Source organism: Diospyros lotus, chromosome 5, assembly GCF_014633365.1.
Source record: "Diospyros lotus cultivar Yz01 chromosome 5, ASM1463336v1, whole genome shotgun sequence".
Classification (NCBI taxonomy): domain Eukaryota; kingdom Viridiplantae; phylum Streptophyta; class Magnoliopsida; order Ericales; family Ebenaceae; genus Diospyros; species Diospyros lotus.
In genome coordinates this window covers 28,935,340-28,944,438 of record NC_068342.1, presented here as the reverse complement: position 1 = coordinate 28,944,438, position 9,099 = coordinate 28,935,340, and the positions used below count along the sequence as shown (strand labels likewise).

The 9,099-nt window shown below is 40.0% G+C and overlaps 1 non-coding gene across 1 annotated transcript; it reads right to left on the bottom strand.

Annotated features, from left to right (window-relative positions):
* Window positions 1–581: 581 nt before the first annotated feature.
* On the bottom strand, window positions 582–688 carry LOC127802909 (small nucleolar RNA R71). The gene has a single exon (XR_008023366.1). It is a non-coding gene; the product is annotated as a small nucleolar RNA R71 (small nucleolar RNA).
* Between the last annotated feature and the right edge of the window lie 8,411 nt (window positions 689–9,099).

Here is a 9,099-nt window from a genome sequence, read left to right as displayed (position 1 = left end):
CAAACTTTTCATCAAAGGCGTCATGAACAAAGAGCAAAAAGAGAACAACAACAAAGTGTCTTGATCTTGTTGAGTTTGATTCAGAGATTGAACAAACTTTTCATCAAATGCGTCGTGAACAAAGAGCAAAAAGAGAACAACAACAAAGCACAATGGACGACAACGAAAATCAGCTTGTTCAAATAAAGCGTATTGCTGAGATCAATGAGAGAGATATCTTAATGGGGGATTTCATGATGCCTCTTGTTGTTGAGAACCGGACGAGCATAGTCTATCCTCCATATGGGCACGATAACTTCCAATTGAGGCCGGATGTGATAAATTTGTTCTCCAACAACATTCCATTCTATGGGAGAAGTGATGAAAATCCAAACTACCATCTCTCTCGTTTTCTGAAGTATTGTGGCAACTTTAAGTATCAAGGGATCAATGAAGAAGCAATGAGGATGCGACTTTTTCCTCATACTCTGAAAGACAAAGCTCGGGAGTGGTTGGATTCACTAACACCTGGTAGCATCACTACATGGGCTGATTTGGTTCACAAGTTCACATTAAAGTATTTTCCACCAGCCAAAATCAGCAAATTAAAGCATGAAATTTCAACTTTCCAGCAAGCTGAAACTGAGAATTTTCATGAAGCGTGGGAACGGTATAAAGAATTTCTAAGGAAGTGTCCGAATCATGGGTTCTCTTTACCAGCTCAAAATCACTATTTCTATGCCGGGTTAACTCCTTACAGTCGTTCGGCAGTTGATTCTATAGCAGGTGGTTCTATTAGAAACAAATCAGCTGGAGAGTTACATGATCTTTATGAAATAATGAGTGAGCAATTTGTAATGTGGCCAGATAGGAGTTCACATAGGAGAACAGCTGGAGTACACGAAGTGGATATGAATACGTTGATGTTGGCCAAGATTGATGCTCTTTCAAAACAGATGGAAAACTTGAAATACTTTTCATCAGTTAATATGATGCAAGGATCTCTTTCAGTGTGTACAACTTGTGGGGTGAACCATCTCTCATCTGAATGCCCATTGACCGTTAGGGACCATTCACTCACAGAACAAGCTGCTTATGCGCAAAAATTCCCGCGTCAACAAAATTTCCAACGTCCACAGAATAATCCATTTTCTCCAACATACAATCCCAGCTGGAGAAACCATCCTAATTTTTCATATGGCAACAATCATGGAATTCAAAATCCACCAAAACAAGGGAGACCACATGAGGAAAAAGGAAGATGGGAATAAGCAATTTCAAAACTTCAAGAACGAAGTGAGCGAATCGATGCAGCCATCAAGAATATAGAGACTCAAATTGGGCAGCTAGCTAAAATTCTTACTGAGAGGCAACAAGGCACATGGCCAAGCAATACTGAAGTTAATCCCAAGGAGCAAGCGAATGCAATCACTATAAGGAGTGGGGTGCAATTACCAGAAATTCATGTTAAAAAACCAAGTGTGGAAAAGAAAACTGATGCTGAAAATGAGACAACAACTAAGAATAAAGAGCCCGAAGATATAGCTGAACAAGAGGAAGTGGTTTCATCACCAATCAAACCTTATGTTCCACCTATTCCATTTCCTCAAAGATTGCGCAAGCACAAGTTGGATAAGCAATTTGAGAAATTTTTGGAGGTGTTCAAGAAGCTACATATCAATATACCATTTGCTGAAGCTTTATCTCAAATGCCCAACTATGCAAAATTTATGAAGGAGATGCTATCGAACAAGAGGAAGCTTGAGGAGCATGAAACCGTGATGCTAACAGAGGAGTGTAGTGCCATTTTACAAAATAAATTACTACCAAAGTTGAAAGACCCAGGAAGTTTCACCATCCCTTGCACCATTGGCAGCTTATATTTTGAACGGTCCTTATGTGATTTTGGTGCTAGCATTAAGTTGATGCCATTTTCTATCTTTCAAAAACTTGGGCTAGGCGAAGCAAAGCCTACAAGAGTATCATTACAGCTAGTGGATCGGTCCGTGGAATTGTTGAAGATATTTTGGTAAAAGTGGACAAGTTTATATTTCCAGCAGATTTCATCATTTTGGATATGGCTGAAGATAGGGATATTCCTCTTATTTTGGGGAGGCCTTTCCTAGCTACTGGATGAGCACTTATTGATGTGCAAAAAGGACAACTCATATTAAGGCTAAATGAGGAGCAAATCACTTTTAATGTGTTTGAAGCACTAAAATTTCCTACTGCTTTAGATTCTTGTTTTCAGATTGATATTGTGGATAAAGAGATAGCAAACATTTTCACTTTGAACCAACCATCAGATCCTTGGGAAGCACGTGTGATGCACTCACAAGTTGAAGATACCAACTCTGCTACGATTGAAAAATGTGTCAAATATTTGCAAGGATCTGAACTTATTCAAAAGGGAAAGTAATACAAGGCATTGGACTCGGGGCCTCCATGACCTTTACCTTCCATTCAACATGCTCCAAAATTGGAGCTAAAGCAGCTGCCATCCCATCTTCGGTATGCCTATTTGGGTGAGTCTTCTACTCTTCCAGTTATAATTGCTAAATCCATTAGCCAAGAAGAGGAGGATAAGTTACTCCAGGTGCTTCGAGAACATAAGTCAGCTCTTGGATGGACTATAGCTAATATAAAAGGGATTAGCCCATCTCTTTGCATGCACAAGATATTAATGGAAGACACCTACAAGCCGGTAGTGCAACATCAGCGACGACTAAACCCTCATCTTCAAGAGGTGGTTAGAGCTGAAGTACTAAAGTTACTGGATGCTGGGATTATCTATTCTATCTCAGATAGTGCTTAGGTTAGTCCGGTCCAAGTGGTGCCTAAAAAGGGAGGTATTACAGTGGAAAAGAACGAAAACAACGAGCTCATTCCAGTTCAACCTATTACCAGATGGCGAGTTTGCATTGACTATCGTAAGTTGAATGATGCAACGTGAAAAGATCATTTTCCCCTACCATTCATTGATCAAATGTTGGAACGCTTAGCAGGTCATTCCCACTATTGTTTCCTTAATGGCTATTCGGGATATAATCAAATTCCAATAGCTCTAGAAAACCAAGAGAAGACAACGTTCACTTGTCCATACGGTACATTCGCCTACCGACGGATGCCGTTTGGTTTGTCCAACACCCCTGCCACTTTTCAGCGTTATATGATGTCAATCTTCTTCGATATGGTAGAAAGATTTATTGAATGTTCATGGATGATTTTTCAATCTTTGGTTCTTCATATGATGAATGCTTAAAAAATTTGACACTTGTTTTGAAGCGCTGTGAAGAAACAAACTTGGTGCTCAATTGGGAGAAATGCCACTTCATGGTCCAAGAAGGAATTGTATTGGGACACCGAATTTCAGTTAGGGGTATTGAAGTTGACAAGGCAAAAATTCAAGTGATTGAGAAACTTCCTCCGCCAACATCAGTCAAGGGTATCCGCAGCTTCTTGGGGCATGCTGGCTTTTATAGACGATTTATTAAGGATTTCTCCAATATTACAAAGCCTTTATGCAACTTGTTAGAGAAGGATGCAAAATTTGAATTTTCTGAGGAGTGCTTAAAGTCATTTACCACTCTAAAGGAAAAGTTAATTTCAGCACCTGTTATTGTGGCACCAGGTTGGAATCTGCCGTTCGAAGTAATGTGTGATGCTAGTGACTATGCATTTGGGGCAGTTTTGAGACAACGAATGGACAAAGTCTTACATGTGATTTATTATGCTAGTCGGACTCTCAATGATGCCCAAATGAATTACGCTACTACAGAAAAAGAGCTCCTAGCAATGGTCTTTGCTTTTGAAAAATTTTGATCATATCTCATTGGTTCAAAGGTGGTTGTTTATACGGATCATACCGCACTAAAATATCTACTTTCAAAAAAATAGGCAAAACCAAGGCTAATCCGCTGGGTCCTACTTCTCCAAGAGTTTGATTTGAAAATTTGAGATAAGAAAGGATGCAAGAATGTGGTAGCCGACCACCTCTCTAGATTGGAGCAACAAAATCAATCTGAAACAGGGGATATTAATGAAAAATTTCCAGATGAGCAGCTTCTAAGAGTGGAACGAGCAAGCAATGAAACCGAGGTACCATGGTATACTGATTATGTCAATTACCTCGCAAGTAACATTGTACCTCATGATTATGATTACCATCAAAGAAAAAAATTCTTTTCGGAGCTCAAATACTATTTTTGGGAGGATCCCATCCTTTATCGGAGAGGAGCAGATCAAGTAATTCGAATGTGTGTTCCAGAAGATGAGATGGAGATGATCTTAGAGCAATGCCATGCCTCCCCCTATGGTGGACATTTTGGAGCAACAAAAACAGCAGCTAAGGTACTCCAATCTGGGTTTTATTGGCCAACTCTATTCAAGGATGCTCATACCATGGTAAAAAAGTGTGATAAATGCCAAAGAATGGGGAACATCTCTAGGAAGCAAGAGATGCCACTACATGCCATTCTTGAGGTTAAATTATTTGACGTATGGGGCATTGACTTTATGGGGCCGTTTCCATCCTCGTTCTCCAATTTATACATCCTAGTGGTAGTGGATTATGTCTCCAAGTGGGTCGAAGCAGTAGCATTACCTACTAACGATGGCTGAGCAGTGGTAAGTTTTCTGAAAACGAACATCTTTACTCGCTTTGGAACTCCTAGGGCCATTATCAGTGATGGGGGGAAGCATTTTTATAACCGGCATTTTGAATCTCTTTTGGCAAAGTACGGGGTAAGGCATAAAGTTGCTACACCATATCACCCCCAAACGAGTGGCCAAGTGGAAATTTCGAATAGAGAGATAAAGAAGATCCTTGAGCTTACAGTGAGTACTTCTCGAAAAGATTGCGCTAAGAAGTTGGACGATGCATTATGGGCATACAGAACAGCCTTCAAAACTTCGATTGGTATGTCCCCATATCGCCTTGTTTTTGGCAAAGCATGTCACTTACCTGTTGAGCTAGAGCACCGGGCATATTGGGCAATGAAAAAGTTAAATTTTGATCTCAAGCAAGCTGGTGAGAAACGGTTGCTGTAGTTAAATGAGATGGATGAGTTTCGGTTGGAAGCCTATGAGAATGCCAAGTTATATAAGGAGAAGACCAAGAAATGGCATGATCAGCATGTACACCGAAAACAGTTTCAGGTGGGACAAAAAGTGTTGTTATTCAACTCACGCCTTAAATTATTTCCAAGCAAGTTGCGCTCAAGGTGGTCTAGGCCGTTCACTGTTGCCAAAGTTTATCCACATGGCGCTGTTGATGTCACTCACGACACCAAGGGCACTTTTAAGGTAAATGGACAACGACTCAAGCCATATCTTGGGTAGGAATTTGCCAAGGAAAAGACATCCACCGAATTGAGCAATCTGGAATGAGCAGCCGCATAGTCAAGCTAATGACTCTAAACAAGCGCTTTTTGGGAGGCAACCCAACTTCCTATACTTTCATCTTTATTTACTAATTGTTTATTTTATTTTCTCTATTTTTTGCATTTGTTCTAGAGTGTTGGGTACTAGGGTAAAGAATGCATTGGTTAGGAGAGTTCAACATTTAGAGCCTAGGCTTTATCAATGAAAAAAATTAATAAAGAAAAAAATAAATAAATAAATGAAATAAAAAAAAAAGAACAAACAAGCAAAACATTAATTGATTCTTTCTCTTATTCACTCTCATTTTTGATTTTGTGCTTCTAGGAACGAGCTCAAGCAAAGATGGCACCCAAAACTCGCTACACTCCAGCCGCAAACAAGGGTAAAGCCATTGCAACGAGTTCAAACACTTCCAAGTGGCCGTGGGCTGATCCTCCATCATACCAAATCTACCTCACTACCAAAGCTGAAGAAAGGGCCCGAGTGATACAGTCATGGCCTCTCCACAAGGAGCGAGAAGTTAACCTTGCTAGCATTGAGATCACTGGAGTTTCTAAAGTAATTCATGCCAAGCAGTGGCACAAACTTTGTGCCAAACCTCACAAGATCTATCCCTCTGTGGTTCGAGAATTTCTGGCTAATTTCAATGATACTATCCTTGGAGGTGACGATGAAGATGAGGATGCTCACACTTTCCATACATATGTGCGAGGAGTATGGGTACCATTCAGTCCTGACGTCATCCAGCACTTTTATCAAGTGTCATCAGGGACAGATCTCACGGACATAGAAGACTGGAATCGAGTGGCTCGTTGTTGCTTTAATGAAGATATTCCACCCGTGTGGCCACGCCATAATGTGGTGCTCCATAATAAGCTTAACCTCAAGGCGAAGATGTTCCACTACATATTATCTTCTAACATCGCTCCATCTTCACACATGACTGAGATATACCCTCCATGGATGCAGCTTCTTTATGCCTTGGCTACTGGACATGAATTGAATTTTGGCGAGCGTATCTTCCAACAAATCGTCACCCTCACCTTGGCCAAGGGTAGTAAGAAGAGGATTTACTTTCCCGCGCTCATCTCGGCATTGTGCAAACAAGCCAAAGTCTCTACATCCACATCTGAGCTCGACAAGACGAAGCCTGCACTGATCAATCTATATACTATCCGGCAATCACATACTCAGATTACCCAACACCGACATGCAGCTCGCATGCGAGACAGAGAAGCAGAGGCTGAGGAAGAAGATGAAGCCGAGGAGTACATGGAACCCAAAGCACCCCCAGCAGTGAGACCACCACCTCGACGCCGACTTGCAGGGGTCAACTTCGGCCCCACATTGGAGGCTATGCAAGCACAAATATAAGAAAATCGAGAGGAGTAAGATCGACAATTCCACATGTTGCAAGCCGGCCTGGATGTTCTCAGAGCCTACCTTTGTACCCAGAGCGAGGAGGTGAGATCCATGTTTGCCCAGCTATTCCAGTCCCAGCCACCGCCGCCTCCTAAAGACCATTGATTTACTTCGGCCATCACTGCACCGATTCATCTGCCCAGGTACCTTCCTTCCTTTTTAATGCCTTTCGAGCCCTTGGGACAATGGCTCAATTTAAGTTTGGGGGAAGATTTTTGATGAACCAATCATGCATGATGTGTTGGCCTACTTGCTTGTAGCCATTTAAAAATAAATAAATAAATAAATAAAATAAAATAAAATAAAATTTTTTGTTGGATAGCTCTACCATCAATGATGAACACTACATGATATTTTTATGATTCACAGAGTAGTTGATAGTGATGCCCCTCATAGTGTTTGAATTACTCATATGTCCATGTGATGACTTCTATTGAGCACATGTGTCGGGTTACTCATTGCATAGGTTGAATACACTTACCTAGATGACTAGCGGACTCTCCCCTTCGACTTAGTATTGGAGCTCACATAAAAAATAAAAAAAATAAAAAAAAAAAGTTTGGGAAAGGTCAAGCTGTGTTAGTGTCTATTGAGGAATGTGTTGATTCCGTGCATGTTTAAAATTTGTGTGGAGTGTGTAGACAAACTAACAAAAGCTAAGCAATGACCAAAGGCTAGAAATCTTTTTCCTCTATTATTATGTCATGCACACTATATCAATCATCATGTATATCTATTATGCACCTCTCTTCGTAGCCTAGTTGAATTGGGTGATTAAGTCCGTAGGGGTGTCTCAACACCTGGTGTCCTAAGGTCATCTGACTTGGGAGTCATCGGCTAAAAGCTCGCTACAAGGTTCTTCTAGAAAGCTTAATGGGGAAAGGCTTTGCTAAAAAAAATAAGATGATTGTGCTGACACTTATATTGTGAGGGATGAAGAAAACTAGTGGGTTTGACTGCTTGGTAGAGGTTAGAATGTCAAAACACTCAAAATTAAGAAGAATCTTCACAAACTGAGGTAGCATTATCTCTAGCTGGACCCAACTAGACTAAAAATATATATATATATATATATGAAAGTAACCATAAGATACCTCGGGATTGAATAAAGGTATTAAGTTTGGGGGTGGTGTGCAAGTTATAAGAGGGAAAGGAAAACATGACCATTGAGGGGTTCGGTAGCAACAACCTAATGCATGATAAAGAATCCGACTATGCACACACACACATCAAGCATGGAATGAGTCCAAAAAAAAAACTATGGTGGAGCATTACATGATAACTCATTGTGAATTTTAAAAGATACCAAAATCTGAGACTAATGGTAAGGCTATCCAATATGTGAGTGAGTGATAATCTTGTTCGGGATGACCAAGAGGCTAAGTTTGGGGGTATTTGATCAACATAATTTGCACTATTATTTAGTGGTTCGAGCTTAGCATTTAATTATTCAATGAACATGATTGCTACTCATTTTGGGTTTAATTTTGTCAATATAGGTACACATTACATGCAAAGTGGACATGGAGCAAAAAAGAGTGATTTTGGTGCATGATGGGAGTGAAATAAAGCTTGGAGGAATGGTCGGGTATCGAATTAAAAGAAAACAAAAGAATATCAAGAGTAAGAAGTTGAAGATGATAAAGTAAGAGGCCAAATAAGAACGTTAGCGGGCTTATAGCGGAATGCATACCGCTGTAGGACCGCTACAAGACTTAGTTTCTGGAGCTCACGGTCTTACAGCGGAATGCAACTGCTGTAGGACCGCTTTAGGAATTACTTTCTGGAGCTCACGGGTCTGCAGCAACAAGCATACCGCGGTAAGGTTCAAAGCTTCGTTTTAAGCCCGTTTTAAGCCCGTTTCAATCCAAATAAAAGAGAGATAGACTCCTTCAAGGTGCAGGACTTTGATAACCTAAAAAGAACTATATAAAGACTTATTTAAGAAAGATTAAGGGTTTTTTTTGGAAGGAGGAGAAGACGAAAGTCAAGGAAAAATGAGGAGATTTTCTTGTAGATCTTCGGTTTTGATTTTATTTTTCTGTTCTTTCTTCTCTACAACATCATGAACTTTGTTTTTATTATTCTTTCATTGGTTGAAACTATGTTAGGCTAAGTACTTTGTGGCTAGGGTGATTGATGAAACCTAGTTCAATGTTGGTTTAATTAAAAGTATTTGGGTTTTATTATATTCTTGTCTTTCGGGTTGATCATTTATTATACACTAATTCCGTTGTGATGTTTGGCCGTCATTAGAATGTGTTTGTGATTTATATTGCTTTTGAGAGATTCAATATAGATTAGAACTTGATAATA